At 36.6% G+C, this 20889-nt stretch overlaps 1 protein-coding gene across 6 annotated transcripts in view; it reads left to right on the top strand.

Annotated features, from left to right (window-relative positions):
• LRMDA (leucine rich melanocyte differentiation associated) overlaps positions 1–20889 on the top strand; it is a 712994-nt gene that overhangs the window by 458120 nt on the left and 233985 nt on the right. The gene's annotated exons all lie outside the window — the stretch shown is intronic.

The raw sequence follows: 20889 nt of genomic DNA, 5'->3' as shown, positions 1-20889 counted from the left end.
GTATTATATTTTATGTGAGCTCTATGCTGCATTTCTAGTGCGTTCCATTCATTTTTCAGGAAGGTGTGTTTAGTATAATCTGTATTTATTTTGCATACTTCTTCTATTGGAGTTCAGCCATATAAAATAAACACTGTTTATTATCCCCTTTAACTACAGTATTTCAAGGGCTTTCCCTCTTGGACCTTCTCATGGAGGCTTCTTTTCCAAGGGTTCTTTATGTCCAGGGCTGTTAGTCTTCAGAAGCTGGGATGAAAAGATATGTGTCTGAGTTTTATTAGTTGAGAATGCAGGTTTACTTCTTTCTGAACTAAAGATGTGAAATTTGGAACTGTTTTGTTACAAATTTAAAAATTCTTAGAAGACTGTATGCAAAATTGGAAATCGAGTAAAGCTTTTCTGGAAAGCAGGTTTGCCACTAAAACCATATACCATATATAGAAAGCGTTCCTGTATTGCTGAAATCATTATGTATTATCAGATAATTGTATGATTGACAAGTTATGAAACTAACCTGTTTTTATCCTACACTTTAAAACTGTTTTATATAAACATATTTTTTTCAGGAAAGTTTTTTTTTTTTTTGTACTTAATTGGGATCTTTTGCAGAGGACCTCGAGGCTTCCTTTGGGCTATAACGGCAACTCAAATGATACTGAAAGACAAAGAATCTATAGCCACACAAAAATGAACTGTTGAGGAGAGGAGTGAGCTGAGTTGCAGAGCTTCTTAGGTTGTTGTAACCACAAGGATAGTGTGCTGATCTAGTGTTGGCTTAACCTAAATTTGGAATATAAGTTTTAGGAATCTTAGCTTTCATTTACTATTTGAACTGCCTGCAAACTGGACTTAAGCATCCTCAGGCAACGTTAATTGTTATGTAAGAGAGGGGATGTGACTGTTTATTGGGATAAGATTGCTTTTTCTACACACAAGAGACTAAAACTGAGTATTCACTTTATGAGTTACTGCTCTTTCCTTTTAAGGCTTTGCAATTCTACTCTCGATTTTACTAAAATTAAAAATAATAGCTACTTCTCTGCAATTTGATGTTCTGCCTGTAAATGTGAATTAACTACATCTGAATTTACTTTTCACTTATGCTGAGGACAGTGACATGGGATGCAACTAAAAAAAAGCAAAAAAAAAAAGTACAAGAATTATTTTTTTAATTTTTTTTTTATTAAATAGAGACATATAAGTGATAAGAGTACACATTGTAATAAAGACAGTTGAAAAAGCTTTTTGAGGAATCTGGAGGAATTGAAAATAAAAAAGAAAGGAAAGGCATGACCGAAGTCCCCCCAAAATTCCTAATTCCTTCTGTTCTCCCTGCAAAGTCAGGTCAGTCTTAAAATCACATTTGACTTTAAGATTAATATCTAGTTTTGGAACATCAGAATCTACAGGGTACTTGATATACTGCTGAATCATGGATGAGTTTAGACTTTTAAATCAGTCTGGAGTGTACCTTCTCTCAGCTCACACTGTGTACTGAAGAGAGAAGTGCAAAGTTGAGTGACAGTGAAATACTGGGCTTGCCTCTAATGCAATTAATCTAACTTTCATTACAGTGGCCGGACCTGGACTTATAGGGGTGTTGAGGCAGATTATCAGAAGTACCTTGATAGCGCCGGTTTCTGAATACCCACTCCAGTCAGTGTGAGTTGTGTTTCTATCTGAGGAGTTATTAAGAATTTTGACCGGCACACTTCCCAATATCTGTAAGGATGCAGATCTTAGTAAATCACCCCATTCACCTACCAGTGGAGGTAATTGTGTTTAATGGTATATTTTAACAAGGTTGCGAGTGGAGCAAATGGTTTGAGGAAAGCTATACAGAGCTAGAAAAGTACTAATTTTAGTATGAGTGGCTTCACAGATATGGTTAAAGAAATGATGGGTAGCTCTTAAAGACTAGCTGTCTTACAGTGTTTTTCGAGATTCTCCAAAGGTTGAATATTTTCTACATTTATCCCCACAAGTGTGAACTGTACAATCCTTTGAGAACCACAGATTTTAGCATTTTAATTTGTACTTGATATCTTGTGCCCAAAGTTGTTCCAAAAAAATCAGTGAAACTCGGGAGTGCATGGTATGTAATGTGTTAAAACCTCATAAAATTATGGCATAGATTGGGTTTGTGTTTATTAGACTGATGGGATCCTTTAAAAGAAAACAAAATCCAGCATATTTGACAGTACAGATACAATTGCAGTATGCCATAATAAGTATATCAACTTATAGGAGATGGTATGTATTTATTAAGGGTTATTTTACAATCAATCTTTGATGCTTTAGAATGATGAAGTCCTAATTTAAATTCCATTTATCAAACCTACTAAAATAAACTTAACAGCAGAATAGCAGCATTAAGGAATTGCTTTCCCTAATCTTAATTTGGATATTGCTATTTTCTTGACAAAGTGCTGCACCTGGCAAGAAAGTCAAATCAGTATTTGATAGATGTAGCCCTTTCGAAGGTATTAACGAACAATTTGAAATTACAGACATTATTTACTTTATTGGAAACCTCTTAGAGAATATGATTTACACCAGTGACAAGCTTTTTGGTGCAGCATAAGAATCTAGAACTGCAGGCTACAAACTAGAGAGCTTTGACTGCAGAAAGTTCATTTAAAAGTCATGTTTCCAGTATAAATTATATGCAGTTGTGCAAACATGTCAAAGTTTGGTAAATTGGATTTGTTTAATGTAAACAATATTTGACCAAAATAATAACACAACTTCAGAAAGACATTGTTTCCACTTTTTCAAAAAGTTTGTATAACTTAACACAAGAAAGAGCTCAAATATAATTCTATGAATTACAATTTATTAGATCCAATCTCCATAAATCCAGCTTGTAAATATGTTCTAATTTCTTTTACTGGTCTGTTTTCTAGAGACACTATTAAGACGCAGGAACATAGATGCATTATTTTTCATTGGTTGAAATCTCTTGGACATCAAAGCTATAATAGGTGAGATTAGAACAAACTGCTTAAAGAAAGAATTGATTTATGCATGTGATGGCTGAAACTGAAAAGAAATTTGATAACCATGTCTTTAAGATGCAGCAAAAAGCAGTGTATGTAATGCTACTTTTAAAAAGACACAAAAATGAACAGATACCTAACATTATAGTATCAGTAAGTATTGCTTTTGGATGCATCAATATTATTCCCTCTTTCCTGATTTCTGTGCGTACTAGGAGCTGTACAAACAGAAGTAGTGATTCATTTCCCAAATAATTTAGCATTTAATATGTTGACCATGGCAGAATCTGAAATTTGCATTCGCATGTAGTCCTAGAACTCACTGAGTTTGTATTTTTTTTTCCAAAAAAAAAAAAGGCATATAAATCTATGAACTGAGATTGCTGACAGTTAGAGGTTTTTGCAGAATCCCATGAAGTTTTGAGTAGTCTGGCCCTAATCCAGAACATAACTGAGGCATGTAAACTATTCTGTTGATGTCTTCAAAAGTGAACTTAACCTCAATTCCTAGCTATCTGAATTTCAAGGTAACATTATGTGAATTACTGAAATGTTATGATAATTGTGGAATTGAGGAATAATTATTCATATCAACCCTGTTCAAAACAGTAGAGTCCAAAACCATGGGGCAGTGAGCAAAAGGCTCTTTCCAAAGAAGTCTGTGCAGTGTCACCAGTTGCCAAGAGGCTGCCAGGGGGCTTAAAGGTCAGTACATACCAAAGTAATGAGTCTAATCTAATGCCTAGAAGAAATAGGTTTTCCAGCTAGAACTGGAAAGTTTAATTACATTTTGAATTATGCAGATTCATGAGATATATTTTTCCATTAACTAGGGAGGATGGGAAAGAGCTGCAAAGAGAAAAATCAGAAAAAGCTTGTTTTTACTGATTTGAGGAGGGAAGGAGAGTTCCATCAGTTGGGAGGTATGTGAGGGTTCTGCACTGTCTTATGGTCTAAAATGTCTGCACTGAATCCATCAAGATTTTTCAAAGCAGAAAAAGAATTATAAATTCACACTAACCTTACCCTCTCCCAAAGAAAACTTAAAACTCACTGTCACAGCCCCATTATTAGTTAATGAGTCATTTGTCTGTAAATCTGTGTTTAACAGTGACACGGGGCCTACCTTTTCCTTTCCCTTTCAAAGACAGAGAAAATATATATATAGCTGTTCCAATTTATCAGGAATTGAAGTGGCTAACTGGCATGTGTTGAATCATGGAAACTGTATGGGCTCAAAGTTGATTTTCATGTCCTCATGTACGGGTCAAATTACATGCAAAGTTACTTGTTTTGCTGTTCCAACTACCATTTGTGTATAGAATCTCCAGAGAGGGCTTTGCTTTAAAACAAAGAGAAAATGCTGCTCTGTTGTTGACACTGGGTTAGCTGTCAGGGACATTTAGCCTTCCACGGAGGTCATATCCCCGCTGAATCCCATTCTTGGCAAGGAGGAGTCTGGTTTTCATGGCATTGCTATTTGTTTTGATTTGGTCTCCTCCTGGCTGTGCAGATTATAGGCCAGTAAACCCCTCTTTCACTGACTAGTGTGGGAAGTACAAGGCTCTCATAAACCTTAAATATGTCTTAACTCCAGAATGGTGCATTTTGGAGATTAAATTTCTCAATGTTTTGCTGTGTTTTTAGCCCAAGGGTGCTGTTGACAGAAAGCAGTGTTTTTATTCCCTGATTGCTCTCTCTATAATTTTTTTTTTTTTGGTGTTGCATTTTTCTGCATTAGTGGAGGTATCTGTGTTTGAAAAGGGATTACATTAGTCAAAACTTAACACAGATGATTTGCCCCCATTCCTTACTAACTGACAGGAGCCTAAGCTGCACATAATCTTTTTGCAAAATACAGCCCTTTTGCAGCATCTCAGAAATTTCAGAACCAGAAGATTTAACCTCTTAATACATCTAATTGAAAAGCTGTTGATTTTTGACAGTGCCAGACAATGGTAGCATAAGCTGCCTGAGATTTGCTGACATTGATTTTTTTGTTGTTGTTTGTTTGTTTAACTGAACAGATAATTTTTCCGTATAATCCTCTTATTTTGGATATTTTCTGCAGTAAGGGCAGAAATGAGCATTCTTTAATCAGTTGCCTTGAAGTCAAATGAGGAATCATTTGCCCTCAACCTGAATTTTGAACGTTGTAATTTTAGTGAAGCAAACTTAAGCAGATCACCCGTGTTCTATTGAGAATTTCCTGTAACATTGATATATCAAAGGCATAGCATGCCTGCGTATCTTTCAAGTACTGAAAGACAGTCTTTCAACTATTTTTCAAATATTCTGAAGGACGAGTTATCAAATCTGAGCATATTTCAGTCAGATGTAAAACTATTTTGAGTACAAAGCACTAGAGCTGCCTCTCAGTGCAGATGCTTGTGTCACATTTTATTTTTCTTCAACAATAGCTTCCAGAATTTTCAGTCCCCCTTCCTTTGTTCTTCCATCCCAACACGAACAGTAATGAAAAACCGGTACAGACTTTCTGGAGAGCTGTTTCCTAAGGCCTTCATGGATAAAATGTTAGAGTCCGGTACATTCTGCACTCCAGTCAGAGGAATTTTTGTCCTATGGTAGCTCACAAGTTCACAGGTAAAGTTAAAAGTTACTCGCCGCTTCTGTTCCAAAGCGAGCTGTCTGTTTGTCTGCCATGGAAACCTTTCCTGAGATTTCCTAGTTGTCAAGGATGGGGTTCAGAGTTCATAGAGCTTTTTATTGTGCCTTTTTTGAGGGATAGAGGCTGATTTGCAGCACTATTTAAAGCAAAGATGCCAAATGAAAGTTCCTCGTTTTAAGTTTGTGCTTACACAAAGCTTCTTTGTGGTTTTTTAGGCCTGTCAGACTTGTCAGGCGTGGTAAGAAAAAGTATATTGTTTCCAGCACTTGGATTCCTTTCCTTCTGACATCTGCCACTCTGTAAAGATGATAAATTCCTGCCTCATTAGCCAGGGGTGTGGGATTACAGGCTGACAACACATTAATCACCAGCTTCTGTGGCAGGCTGACTAGCAATAGGCATTGTTAACAAAACTTTTCTAATATGTCAGTCTTCTCTATGACAGCCTGTAATCAATCATCTTGATTGACAGTGCTGATAGATTACACTATTTATACTTTGTGTAATGAAAGATAGCGTTTCCACCTACTGTCATTTCTAGGCTAGCAATGGAGGATCACTGAATAGAAACAAACACAACAAAAAAAAAAACACAGGCCTCAGCTCAGCATTGTGAAGTTAAGTCAGACAGCGTTGTAGGTCTTTTGTGGTAGCTTTTAGATGAGGTGTATTGTTGGGGAACCTGGTAAGCACAAGCCTTTAAGTAACTCTTGAACTGAGTGTTGCTTTGCTGACTTGGTTTCAATAAGCTGTCAGGTCAAGTTCAGGCAGGTAGGAGACTGTTAATCTGGTGGCTATAGCTTCCTTTTCCATCCTGTATTTCTTCTCTGGCTGCACCCCAGCCCCCCAAACCCAAACAAGATGAGAGATGATTTAGATGTTGATGAAGTATGTGTGTTTCATGATTTAGAAGGCAAAATTATACGTGTTTCCCGTAATTGTATGGTGCAGGGAAAGTAAACGCAGGGAGGAAGTGCAAGCCAACTTGCCAAGACAGAGCAGAATCTGTGTTGCAGCTTGTTAGTGTTTTGAAACTTAGAAAACTAGAAAGAAGATCAGGATTAAAGTGCATAACCGAATTATTTGGTATTTTGATACAGCTGTTTCTTGTTAAAGAATCACTTGATTATGATCTTGAATTATTTTTTAAATCCTGAAATAAATGTCAGTCAGCTGTATAGAAAAAATTAACATCGACTGTCACAGGAGGACAAAAGTTTCTTGTAACAAGAAGTCTGTTATCATGGATTTTTTTTTTACAGTTGTCTTCTTTAGTTTCGTTTGATATTAAATACAAATAAGTACTGCCTGAATATTATTATAGAGGCTCAGTTATCTTTATAAATCTTTGTTTGTATACGCACCTTGTGAATTTTTGTCATGTTGTTTACCAGTACATTTATTTCTTTATATATCTATCCTTCCATATATGTGCTGGTAGCTTTTTTTCCTCGTTGGAAAGGTTCATGTGCTCAGTCACAATAAGAAGCTTAAAATCAACCTTTTGATAAGGAAATAGGAGATGGAGCTTAAATTATAGTACTTGGGAGTTGTGCTAAATTTAGGCAGTTGGACAGGAACAGGGGTGGAGAAGATAGTCTAAACTTTAATCTCCCTGAGAAGAGTTTCATTGTGAGGCCACAATGATTAATGAGAAACCTGACCATCTGATTAAGCCCCTCTGTGTCACAGGACATGATTAGTAGGTGACAGAGACTGTAACAGTATCCAGTCAGGCCTTGTTTCTTTCACAGCTCAGACTGTTATATGATTAATGTCCCCAAGGGCTATCTCCAGGTCAGGCAGGGAGAACCTGTCAGAACAGGTGGAAGTGACAAATTCTGCAGAAACTCCTTTTGCAAGAGAGGCAGCACGCAAGAATGGATGAATGGGGAGGATTCCAGATGGGCTGGTTGACCTTTCTGTACTCCGAACAGACACTGAGAGCATCATGGGAATGAAACATAGTAAGTGTCAAAAAACTGCAGATGTTCCATAGTTATTGAAGAATTATAGCATTGCCAAGTTGGGTTGGTAAAATGCACAACACATCATATTATCGCCAGTGGTTTACGCTTTCTGATATGCTACAGGAGACTGTAGATCTAGCGTGTGTGTGTATAGACTAGATAAAATACCACACACCGTGTTTTATGGCAAGAGGGGAAGATTCTTTGCTTCAGTACAGATAAGGCTTGATAGAGCTGATGCTTTAGTATAGCGTTCTCTTGTGCTAGTATATATAATCTATCTCATCCTCATCAATATTGGTCCATTTAGGGCAAGACAATCTTGGAAGTTAAAATAGTTTATAAAATTCTCATTCCTTTTTATTAGGTGGTGGTGATCTAGTAAGGTATTTTATATCATCCAGAGTACTTTCACCTCTTAGGTCATAGGTTCAAATCCCAGTTTAAGTATCTAGATGTGCTCTACCTTGCAGTATCACACAACAGAGAATTAGGAAGGGAATTGCTAATAATGTCATCTTTCAGAGAACTAGACCTTTTCCTTGTTATCATAGGAATGCTATAAAATATCTTTGTAGTACTACAGAAGCAGAGGGAGGGGATGTTAGCACTTCCATTCTTAGGAAATTCTGGCAGCATGAGGTTAATATTTAAAAAAAAAACAAAAAACAAAAAATGAAACTAGAGAATAGGATTTTATTTTATTTTTTTCCCAAATGAAGAAGTTTATGCTGTTCAAATTTCTGTTATACCATTGTTATCAATATTTGCTACTATTTTGAGCCATTTATAACCTTGGTTTCTTTTGCTTCTGTTTTAGCACATGCAGAGTACCTTCTCCAGTTTAATGTTTCATGTCAGTTTTCTCTTACATCATGATTGTTTTTTTCCTCAGCCTTACAAATCTTTGAGAAGAATGTCTTCTTTCCATTTTACAGATAGAAACATGGAGTACAGAAATCTGACGTAGCACACAAAAGCCAGCACAAGCTAAATTATTGTGGTCCAACACTTGGCTTTTACATTCAAACCAATAAGTTTAGTCTGTGTTTTTGCCACTTAAAGGGGAGCTGTTCTGAATAAGTGCTCTTATTTCTGTGGTTCTAAGACTTACTTTCTGCTTTTTGCCACTGTTTAAACTGTCAGAGCCAGGTTTGAGTATGGTAAATGCCATGCTCCCCTGAGCAAATCGTCTGCCATATGCTATAATTTACACTTTCTGAATTGTTACTGGCTAGGCAAAAGGTCATTTTTCACAGTGGTTTTCCCAATATAGAATTAATAGAGGAAACAGACACACTTCGGTGGACCAGTGACCAGAGATGGCAAAACTCCTGTATGTGCATAGTCACAAAGTGACAAGTAGAATATCTATAAGAATAAGCTCTAAAATCTACAGAGGGAGTGGACTGAAATCCCTCATTTGAACTCTCCAGATTTTGAAGTCCAGGTCTGTTTGATTTTTATTTTCTATTTCTGTTGGAAAATCTGAAAACCCAGAAATCTCTAGTAGCATACAGATTTTAATACCAATTTCAAGTGGTATCTCTTACTGTGTTCCCACAAAAATGATAGACTTTGATAAATTGTGACAACTTATCTTGTAAATAGTTTGCCTAGCTATTGTTTGTTCCAAACTTTACTATCGGTTTATCAAACGCTTGTCACTGTATATCCTGTCCGGTAGGTTGATCAGTAAATCAGAAAGAGAGCCTGGATATGAATTGCTTGTTGGATACCGGAAGAGACAAGGCTGACTTTTTAACCCTCTGTGCAGCCCTGGGGGGAAATGAAAGCTGTATTTCATATATTTTCAGCAACCAAAATGAATATAATTTTACTACCCAAAAGAGGCTAAGAAAAGGTTGTGTTAATTTGAGGGATAATCTGCTAAACCACATGCAGAAAATCAGTATCATGGTGGAATATTCTGAAGGGACCCAAGTCCTTCAATGAGCTTTGAAAAGAGCATTTTTGAATATGATTGCATTATCAACTTATGTTATTTCTCTCATACAGTTTTCTGCCTAAGGTACCTGACCTGAATTTAGAATTACCAAGGATTCTTAGGAGCAGTGAGATACAAGTGTGCATCTATTTACTATATTTCATAATACACAGGTTTATTTCAGTTGTTATCAGTAATACTAATGAAAGCTTAATGTTGGTTTCAATAGAATGTTTTGCAAGCACATCTGTTTCCTCAACTTGTAGGACGTGTGCTTATACTGTGAAAGCATCTTGTGAGACAGTTGTAATTAAGATGTATGATTCCTGTAGAAGAGCACCTGCAATAGAATGGACATCATAATCCAAAGCAAATGCAAGATAGTGCTTTATTTAATAGAGTTAAAACACAAATCTCTGTCTCTTTACAAAATGATGCATTGAAATGTTTCATTCGAGTGGCTATACTACCAGACAGAATAAGCTGTCCTGTCCATGATATGCATACAACTTGTACAAGTGCTATTTTTCTCCAGACCTGTTTTGAGAAAACTGCTGCTACATTGCCTAATGAATCAACTGTGAAGGGGTATTTCTGGTTTTCATTTGAGCTATTTACTGGTGGTACAAAGAATGGGAGGGAGGAGTGGAACAGCACTCCTCACAAGTGTAGCTGTGCCCACAGTGACTTCAATGTGTACCCCTGCTCCTTCAGAAAAACCAATTTCATTGGCAACTAACCAAAAGTATTGAAGACAGACAATTCTTTGGGCTGGCGTGGATGCATAGTGAGGACCTGTGGATAGAGGTATACCAGCTGTTCTGGTATAGCTGTGTCTGTTCATTCTTTCTGGTACACATGGAACCACAGCTTTTGACAAAGTCTGCGTGTAGAACAGCAGACTGAAAGACATGGTTGGGTCTGTCTTGACCCAACATTGCCACAGGAGATCTTAGCTGCTCTTCATAACCATAGTGCTCTTTCCCAAGAGAGAACATAAACTGAAAATTAGATGACATTTGCATGATGTTGCAGTTTACAGAAAGAGTGTAGCGCACCATCAGCAGGAAAGGAAATGCTTGGGTTTTCTGTAAGCACAAGTTTGAGTTCTGGTTGAGCTGCTGCTGTGGAAGATAATTTCTAGTTCCATGCAGTTTAATCCCAGGAGGATACTTTTAATGCGTTCTCTCACCTGTTATCTTTATATAGACAATAAAGATGAATTTGTCCTTGTATACTTGGCCAAATTAGGAGTAATGCTAATTATCAGCTTGTGGACTTGGGCACAAAAATGGCTGCTTTAAGTTTTGTATTTTGGTCACTTATCTGTGTAATAGGTAGAGGCACTCTTCTAACTAAAGCTTGTTTTTTGTTACAAGGAAAAGAAAAACGTGGCTTTGGGCATTCCTGAACAAAAGGAAAAGTACTGTAACATGTCTGAATTTTCTTTATAGTAGCACTCTTTTTAAAGTATGCATTTATACTGTGAATGCTGCTCTGCTTCATTTCTACCTGAAATAGTACTGTGCTAATAACTATGTATAATTTTTCTTGGCATAATCCATTGTGAAATTCAGATCAGGACTGTACAAAAGAGAATCTTCCTAGTACTGTGCCAGCTCCCATACCACTTTTTAGCAGTTTTTCAAAGAACACAGGGCAATATGCCAATAATAAGCTTAGAAAGTACGTATGAAGTTCCTGATAATGTGACATGATTTTTTTCTTACTTTTACTCTTCATTTCATCTTAATTAGTCCCAGTAGGAAAGACTGATTTTTTTTTTTCTTTTATTCTTTTAAAGCCTTGTAGCTAACATCTGTTGGTATTCCTGGGGTCATTCTTGCACTGTCCTATGTTTGACATTTCTTGTAAAAGAAGAGGCATTTGTTCATATTGACATTAGCTGCCTCTGTATCTCTCAGTGGTGCAGATGGCCTGTGAATAAAGACATCAAGCTAATAGGCAAGATGACAAGCCTCGGTAGTGCTTGTGCTCCTCATGCTTAAGTGGCAGGGCAGCATAGATTGCTTTGCTTGGGAGGTGCTAGGTCTGTCGGCACTAAAGCATATGGAATGAGTTGAAAATGCAGTGGGATCCTGGGAAAAGAATAATACCATGAAAATCTCTGGCTAGCCATAACTGTTTCTTTCTTTTCTTTTCTTTTCCTTTTTTTTTTTTTTCAACATAGTATTTTATTTTTCCTTGAGTGGCAACACTTAAAGCAAGCTATATGCATATGGAGGAAAGATCCCTAATTTACTCTAGATATTTAGTGAGTGGGACTGCTTAATATACCAGAAAATGACATTGCTGAAACAGTTACTCGTTACACTGTTTGCTTGTGCGATATTGTTAGAAGGAAACAATGAGCCTCTTGTGTAACAAGAAAGGTAAAAACAGAGAATGGTAGATCTAAATGAAGATGCATTGTAAGTGCATATTAAAATTATATTGCAGGAGTGTTTTGGAAAATATCATGGAGTCCCAAATGTGGAAAGTCTGTTTTGTCCCACAGTGGACATTTACGTTATCCTGTGGAGAAAAGACACTGGAAAAACTTGGCATTTCAAAGTCAGCTGATTATTTCTTGGGGTAGAATAGAAAGAAAGCTGGAAATTCAAAGTCTAACAAACAAAGCATGAAAGAGAAAGATAATTAGGCTCAAAAGAAGTGGAAGATTAATAAGTCACTATAATTTTAACTAGGCATTTAGTTGGCAGAGCTGGTGGCTTGGGGATCTTATGTCTGTATGGTGTGTAGGTCTTCTTGTGGGTTAATTTTGGATAAAATATAGCTTAGGAAAGTTCAGAGAAATAAAGGGATTTTGCCTAATCAGGGCAGGCTCCAAATGCAGGCTTTTTAAAGGAGGCGTTCACAAATACTGACTTTAAATATTGTCATGGTATTAAAGCTGGAAAAAGGGAGAAGGAAGGAATATAGCTTTTCCTTCCCACTAGTTCTAATGGGAATTGCTTTATTGAAAGTAGAAATGCAACGTTTTCTTTTTCTCCCACAAGTTTTGACACAAAAACACTGTGAAGTTAGTAAGCTTCTCTATAATAAAGGAAAAACAATCTTGGTTGAAATATTTCCACTTCATGGAAAGCAGAAAGAGAACAAATATATGAATAAAAGCCACATTTTTATTTTTAAATTCAGTTCCAGTAATCTAGAGTATATAATTATAACTGGGTGAAATTGTCATTAAAAAAGCCAAGCAACAAAGGACAGTCACTTAAAAACATTTTGGGATCTACTTCAACCACATGAAAAAGCCAGTATTTTCTTCAAGCTATACTTGAAAAAGAAATGACATTTTTGAATTTACCAAAAACTCAGTGAGCAGTGCAATCACGAATGATCATGTATATTGTTGTGGTATGTTTGAGTCTACCATACCTAGGAACTGCAGATTATGTTCTTGTTTTTCAGGAGTTTAGAATCATCTGTTCTCACTTGCTTTGGACAGTTTTTGAACCTCTCAGGATGAAAATCATCTTTAGTAAGGGATTTTAACAGTTTTATTTACTTTTTAATAGGGTTCTGAAGGCAAACACCTGCATCAAGAAACATTTATATCCATGAGGATTTAGGAGTGTTTGTAATGCATAATGGTATATTGTCTACATTAGGCAGTTACTGTATTTCTCCTTTGCCTTCTTTCCTCATCTCAGCTTTAAGAATTCGTTGTGGAGCAGCCTCAAAATAACTTTTATGAGGTTCCCAGAATTTTGCAAATGTTAAATTTCTTTGTGTATCTCTTTGAAGAAGAGGAAAAATTTGAAAATTTCACATGCACAGTTTGTTGAGGTTAAATGATATACAACAGATACATGAAGTGACATGGGGGCAAAAGGTTCGAGGCTGGCTTGCCGAACTTTCAAAATGTTCAGATTCGAAGTCACTGAACTGCTTATTCAAAAAAGTGCTTTTTTTTCGAAGAGCTACCTGGTGGCCAAAATAGACTTGTTAAAGGACAAAGTCATGTAGGTGGTCTTGGCAGTTGCCATTGCTTTTGGGAGAGGCTTTACCTGCAAAGATTTTGATGCATGCAATGTTTCAGGGTGGTGCAAGTCACCAGGGTAATGCTAGCAGAAATGGTGTCTTACTGTATAGCTATTGGATTTTAGGCCACACTTGAAAAACAGCTGTGACTAAGGCTTGTTAGGGTTCAGCTTATTGAATTCAAGGACAATTTTTGGATATGTGGGCTTGAGTATCCAGAACTCTGATCAGTGCAAATATCTTATGTCCATCTAGAAAGTTGCTCTTTAGTTGCTTCTTTGCCAGATCTGTTGACGTTTGCATACCTGGTGAGATCTTTTTTCTGCTTTTTGTTGTCTCCAGGTGTCTCACCTGAGCACTTCATACCCTGCACCACCTGGTGCCCACAATATGGGCCATCACTGGAGGGACCTGCTTTGCACTTCGTAAAGATGAAGGAGTTCTTCACAAATTTAATTCTTTGTGTTCTTTCCTCTATTAATATTAGTGGACAAGGTAGATCTAGTCTAGTCCTATTATGATATCATCTGATGGTCTTTATTTAGTGGCTCTGTTTGTGCATGGATGGTTTGGCTATTGATAATGCACATACATCTTACTGTGACATATTGTGAAGCCCCATAATTTTAATAGGGCAATTGTGTTGTTCATGTCTGTATCTTGAAAGTAATGGTAATTGCACTACCTTAAAGAAAAAAAAAACGTGTCAGCCACAGTGATGATGCTTGAAGACCATGTGACAAATTAAGCCTGAAAGTGAGAGCAGTCTTTTGTTTGACAGTCACATAGTAGGCTGTCTTTTTCTATAAATATGATCAGTTTTACACTAAGAAATCTTTAAAACCTTGTGTTACAAATGACTACATAGTTTTTAAATGGCCCTCAAGGAATCCCATGTTCAAAGTCTTTCTAGTGCTCAAAATAGATTTACAGTGTGGCAGAAGACATCCCAAAAACCTGAAGCCAGACTGATTTTTGCACACTGCCGGCTCATGTTCAGGTAAGCATTGACCAACACCCCCAGATCCTTTTCCTCTGCACAGCTTTCTAGCCACTCAGCCCCAAGCCTATAGAGTTGCATAGAGTTGTTGTGACCAAAGTGCAGGACCCTTCTTCTTCAATCCCCCATTCCCTCATAACTTGATGTTCCCCATACCTGTGGATTTCCTCTTTGAGACAGGTCATTCTGATTTAAAGTGACTTTGATATGGCAATGGCTTTTGCTTAAAAATGTCTTAAAGATATACATTGTGTTGAAGTGAACTGAGGTGCTGGTTAATCTGCACATGGATATGCTGTGGATGAGATGCTGTAATGGTTGGTAATGTTCTGCTATGTTATACTCTTATGAGGCACTGGAAACCTTTTACCAGTCATGTTATGGTAAGTTTTAGTACAGTGAGCGAGCCCTGAACTCTAAATGTGATCCTGTCATTGTATAGTACTTCCACGGTACAACAAGGTGTTGCACGATGGGAAAGCAGCTTAACTTTAGAGTATTTCTAAAATCTCCTTCAAAGTTTCCTAATGTGAAACAATAGAAAGTGTAGTTTACGCTTGTGTTTCTTAAGTGCATTAAATCTGATTTGTCACATGACAATTTCATCTTGTTAGTTTCTCTTCTTAAGAAGCATTTTTTGATGATGATTCTTTTGACTTATGCAGTCTTCGTCTCCAAAATGTCCCCAGAACTTTATAGTGCATAATTTTTGAGCTGTGAGTTTTGCAGGAGCTTCTGATATTCCAAACGGACTGTGCAACACCCCAGTAACAATCAGCTTGACAAGATCTCGTGGGTGAAGCCCTGCTTCAGTTTGATAATGCTGATAGTGGCTTGCTGAGCTGAACTCTTTTGAGGCAAATCCAAGAACATAAATGAAAGTTTTAAATGACAGGTGCAAAGTGAACACCAGGAGATAGTTTTGGGATGTACTTTTTGTTTTGAATTGTGAATCCCATTTCAACAAGATGTGGTTGATGCTGCAAGTTTTAGAGGATTTTAGAAAATGATTAGCAATAGCTATCAGGGAAAAAGCAAACATTGATGCACATAAACTTTCAGAAAAGAACGTTTATAATTGAGGAAGTCCTTGAGCCGCAGAGCCATGAAACCTTGAAGAACATAATGGGAAAGTTATCACAGATACTTGCTCTGTTCTTCTATCTTTTCAAGGCACCCAGAATTAACCAGGCCTTTGTCAGAGAGTAGAACTGTTACTCCAGGCTGCTGACCGCGCCACTGTCTGAATAGGTGTTCTTTTTTTTTTTTTTTGTACAGTTGATTTTATGCTTAATTTACTGCTTAATCGACTAGGAGAGGAGTAAGGGAGTAAGGTTTAGGGATTAAATATAGACCACTGCATCACAAGGAGACTTAGTCTATTGTAGTGCAAACAGGTAGTAGTTAGGTCCTGTTGTACTCTTGTTCTCCCTGGCTTGTGCATTCAGTGAACATATGAGACAGTCCAGTACTGGAACTGGAGCTAATTGGAACATATGTTGTCAATCATGGGCAAAGAACTGATGAATACTCTTTGTCAATGAGGATAAATGGAGCAATAAATTTGAGATCTAAGTACAGTTCTGTGAAAAATGATGTTTTGAATTATGTGGAGGCTTGTGTAACCTTATTCTGGGATGTGCCATTTGCAGAGTTTTCCATCACCTCAAATTTGCATTTTGTTCTGTGTTTGGACAAAGGTTTGGCCAAACCTCAGAATTCAAGCTGGGCTGAAGTTGCCAAAAACTCAGGTCAAAACCATGTACAGAAACAAACTGATGTTGCAATATTTGGTTGAGATTGGAAGCTATTACAATGGATTAAGTATAAATGAACTTAAACAGCTGTGGTCCTGTCTAGACAAAGCAAAAGGAATTGTTCATTTTTTTAATACCGTTATGATGAATATATTATGTTGGAAATCTGTGCATGAGTTTGTGTGGTTCCTTCCTGTAAACTGGCCAGACAGTTGTTAATAATGTTATATTAACACTACATTTTTGTTCTTAATTCCATTTCTTTGGTTCATCCAAACACTTTCACTAGTTAAAAAAAAAGTTGTTTTTTTTTTTTTTTTATTAAATCTGTTACTCTTAAATATTTTTCTGTCATATAGAGAAGAGCATAGGGATGTGTGGAAGCCATAGGAAGAGGGAACTTGCATTTCTTGCTTGGCATCTTGTCTACAACATCTCTAGAGGCAGTGTGGAGGAAACATGAAGTACCCAGTCATATTTTAACACTTTTAGCGATAATATTTCATTAGTAGTTTGCACTGCAGTGTGCAAGTACATTGTGGCTGAAATTGATGCTGTGGGTGTATATGAAACGAAAATGTTTTTCCCAAGCTGAATCTCTATGGACTGTACATACTGCCCTTGAAGTGTCATAGCTATTGAACAAACAATGAAGTAATGTGTTCAGAAGGTAGCTAGTATTACATCTGTTTTGATTTTTTTTTTTTTTTAATAATACATGTATTTAGCAAACTATACTTCGTTGAGTTCTAGTTTCTTTACTTCTACTTCTTGGTTGCTATTTCTCTCTAGCACTCATTATACCTATTATTACTGCCATAGAATTTATTTTGTTTAACATTTTTGCTATTGCAAAACTTCTTTTGTATACATTAAAACCTGTCACTGTATACAAAACTAACAATCATTATTCCTAAAAAAGAAGGAACAATCTTCAAATTTGTGAAACATGGATTTTAGGAACCATTTTATTCCCAAAAGTAGCTATGTAAGTTTTCCACAACTTGTTTTTATTTGGATAAGTAAACAGGGTGAAGTTTAAGTTCAGAAGATGTTTATCTGGCACAAATTGTTGCATGGTATTTGTTTATTGATTGTGATCTACTTTCAAGTAATCCAGGTGTCAGATGAAATGTATATTGGGTGTTAGTAAAGTTTTTTAATCCAGTTAAAAGAATTGGGAGACAGTATGAAAAGTCTCAAGCAAAAAGTCTTCAAGCAGCCGGTCTGCTTATATTGCAGAATGAATGACTTGCTGATATGGATACAGCCTGTGACGTGCTCTGGAAGGTTTTGGTCTATTAAATTACTAGCTTTTTCTACTTAGTGAGAATTGTCTTCTTTGTTTCAGACAGTTGTCTCATAACTGTAGCTGTTCTTTTCAAGTAAAGGTTAGCTTTCTCGTTAGCAGAGTCCTTTGAAAGAATTAATACTAAGACTTTGATCTACATTGTATATGTTGAATCTGTTTATATATAAATCAGTCTATAGAGTCTTCAAAGAAATTTGGTAAGTTGGTAAAGTGGATTTAAACCAACATGGAGGTTTTTAAAACTTTTAAAGGCCTATGAACAATACAGGCAAGTACTAACACATCTTTAGCTCTAGTAGAATTGGACCCAGAAGTGCTTGTTAGTGCTGAGTTTATCCACTTAACCAGTAAAAGGCTTAGTTCTCACATCATGAGTTTTACAGTTTTTAACTTCAAGGTGTATGGTATATATTTGCTGCATCTTACGGAAACAGCACAAGGATGCTACACCAGAGCTGTCGTAATAGCATGTTGCTCAAATGTGTATTTAAAGGTTCATACCTCCAGTTTTGGTCCTAAACTCTGTTTATGTCTTAACTGTAGCAATTTGGCATCCCTGTTGAACATGAACAGTGTTTTAAAATTAAACGTGGCACAGGTTTGAAATTTCCACATCAAGTAAGTATCAGCAACATCCTTCTTTGTTCCCCTTCCATTAATCAACTGGAAAAAATATACCCATTTTTTTTATTAATTTAATTTTTCAGCTAAGAATTTTGCAGTTGAACTGGTTAATATAATTTTGAAAGTCTATGTCCATATTATGTATTGCTGTCATCAAAGGTATTTGTTTAGAGTTACTGGATTTTTATTTTATTTTATTTTTTCCATTTGTTTAATGGTCTTCAAATATACATCTGCATATTGGATATGTTTTTTTCAGCTGGTGCATTAGTTTTTGCTACTTCTGCAGTTTCTGGCACTGGAGACATGTCTCCATTTTGTACTAATATGTGGAGTAATAAATGAAGATAGACCCATCAGACAGTTATTTTTTTGAGGTTGTTGTCAAGAGTTAGTTGTCTCAAAAGGTAAATATTGATTGAGAGGTGTAGCATTTTATGATAATGCACTGTGATAGTCTGGAAGTGATAGTAAAATTTTTCCATTTATGAATGATTATTAACTGGAAAAAAAAAGTCTCTTAGAAGCTTGAATTAGATAAAATACATCACATTCTGGCTTATCATGTATCTGTATTGTTTTTAACAGTAATTAATGGCAACATGATACAGAACTGCAGTGTTGTGAATATGAAAACTGCCATACTGGGATAGTCAATAGAGGAAATACCCTTTAATTCAGAGCTCAGTAAGGTTAGTTATATGGTTTACGTGTTTCTTGCCAAATGAAATAAATCGAGATTGTAATAAAGTAAGAAATTAACACTCTTGAGGTGATGCTTTTTCAGGAGACCAAAGATGTGAAATTTCATGGATCTTTGTAAAATTCATTAAAGTGCTCCTTAGATGTTCTGTTCATTAAGCATATCTATGACTTGGGACAACACTCAAAAATAATGACTGAAGGACTAAAGCTGCATTCATTACGTGTGTGCAAGCAAACATTAATTTCATTTCGAGTTTCTAAACACATAGCTGTTACTTGTAACAGCCACAGTAAAAACATAGATTTGACCCAAAATAATAGATTCTGTGATTCTGTGAACATCCCCTTTGAAACACTGTTCTTGGGCTGTATGTAGCTACGTACTGTGGAGTTGGCTCAGATCCTTTATAGTAGTGTGGTACTTGTTCCTGAAATGCGGAGTCTTTCAGCACAGCTTCCCTTCCAAGAATCTGCCTGGCAAGTGGCTTCTCCATTTTTACTTGTGACCCCTTTCCTGCCATCTGTCATTATATGAAAACCTAACCGTTATTTTCTTCTGCCCCAAGTGGCACACCTGTCTTCAAACTCTTTGTGCCCTCTCAGATATTTCTCTAATACACGCTAACATTTTTTTAAAACCTGGCTTCTTGCTTTCTGCCAAAGGTAGTTTTCCATTTCTTCAAACCCTGCTCTCTGCCACCTAGAACAAGGCAAAACTGGTCTCCCTGGGCTTCAGTTCATCAGCTCCAGTTTAAATCCGTCCCACCTACTGATTACATTAAGAAGTACTAAAAGTCACCAAGAGCCCCAGCTCACAGTAAAATACAGCAGAAGTCTTCTGCAGAGAGAAACTTGTATGCTGGGAGAAAAACATTCCATAATAAACCAGTTACACGCAATATGCAAAATAAGAGCCCCCCAAATTTGCTGGATCTGTATAGGCTTCAGCTTCTTCAGTGTCCTTGTTGCCTTCTTGTCTGTAAGATTTGTGATGTAAAATGACATCTGGTGTGTGTGCAGTGAATGACATCTAGGAGCAAGAGCAAACTGGTAAAGCTGAAGGAAAGATGCTAGCACAAGGAGGACTGCTTTCTTTCAGCAAAACCCATTTGCATCAACAGACCTAATATTATCAGGGGCTGTGTGCAGAATCTTGGCTAGTCTTTTGCTATAGCTGCAACATTGGGATGATAATGCTTACCCTGTACATAATGCACATGGGTCAAAAATAATAGATGCAACATTATTTTAGGCTTTTTTTTAAACTTTGAAAAAGATATTTTTTTTGAAAGAGTTGAATTATTTCTAGCTTTTCCTTGGGTTAGGAAATGACAGCATGAGAAATGAGGTATATCAGTCTTTCAGCTGATGAATTTCTTCCCTATTACTTTAATACTGAAAACATCTTTCCATTGATGTTATCATCTATTTTACAGCATTAATTTATTTATTTTTTATTTTTTATTTTTTTGGTGTGATTTCCTAACCAAGTGTAATACTATAAGGTTTCTATTATGTGCCTTTGATGGTTTCTGGGATATTTCTTTCAAGCTTATTTCTGTAAGACTCTGCCAAGTCTGCTGCATCCAGTTTCCCTACAATTTACTGCAGGCTATTCTACAGGACCTTCATTCTTGTGTTAAAGCGTATTTTGGTGAAGCAGCTTGATGGACATACTCCCTGTACAGTAAACTCAGAGGCAACGTGCTCAAAGACCAGGTTTTGTGCCTGGAACATTCATTGAATAAGAGTGAAAGGGTGGCAGGAGCAGAAAGAAAAAAATCAGGTGCTCCTGAGAGTGAAGGACAGGCAATCCTGACAGGACAGGCAGTAGTTAGGGTTTATGCTTCTCTACCCTCACAACCGCTGTTTCAGTGAACTCTCCATCCCAGCCTATGTTTCTTTACTCAGCACCTTCTCCCGAACATTAGAGATCA

The sequence above is a fragment of the Anser cygnoides genome, chromosome 7 (assembly GCF_040182565.1).
Source record: "Anser cygnoides isolate HZ-2024a breed goose chromosome 7, Taihu_goose_T2T_genome, whole genome shotgun sequence".
NCBI lineage: Eukaryota > Metazoa > Chordata > Aves > Anseriformes > Anatidae > Anser > Anser cygnoides.
Note: the sequence above shows the minus strand (reverse complement) of the source record. Positions and strands in the feature narration are given on the sequence as shown.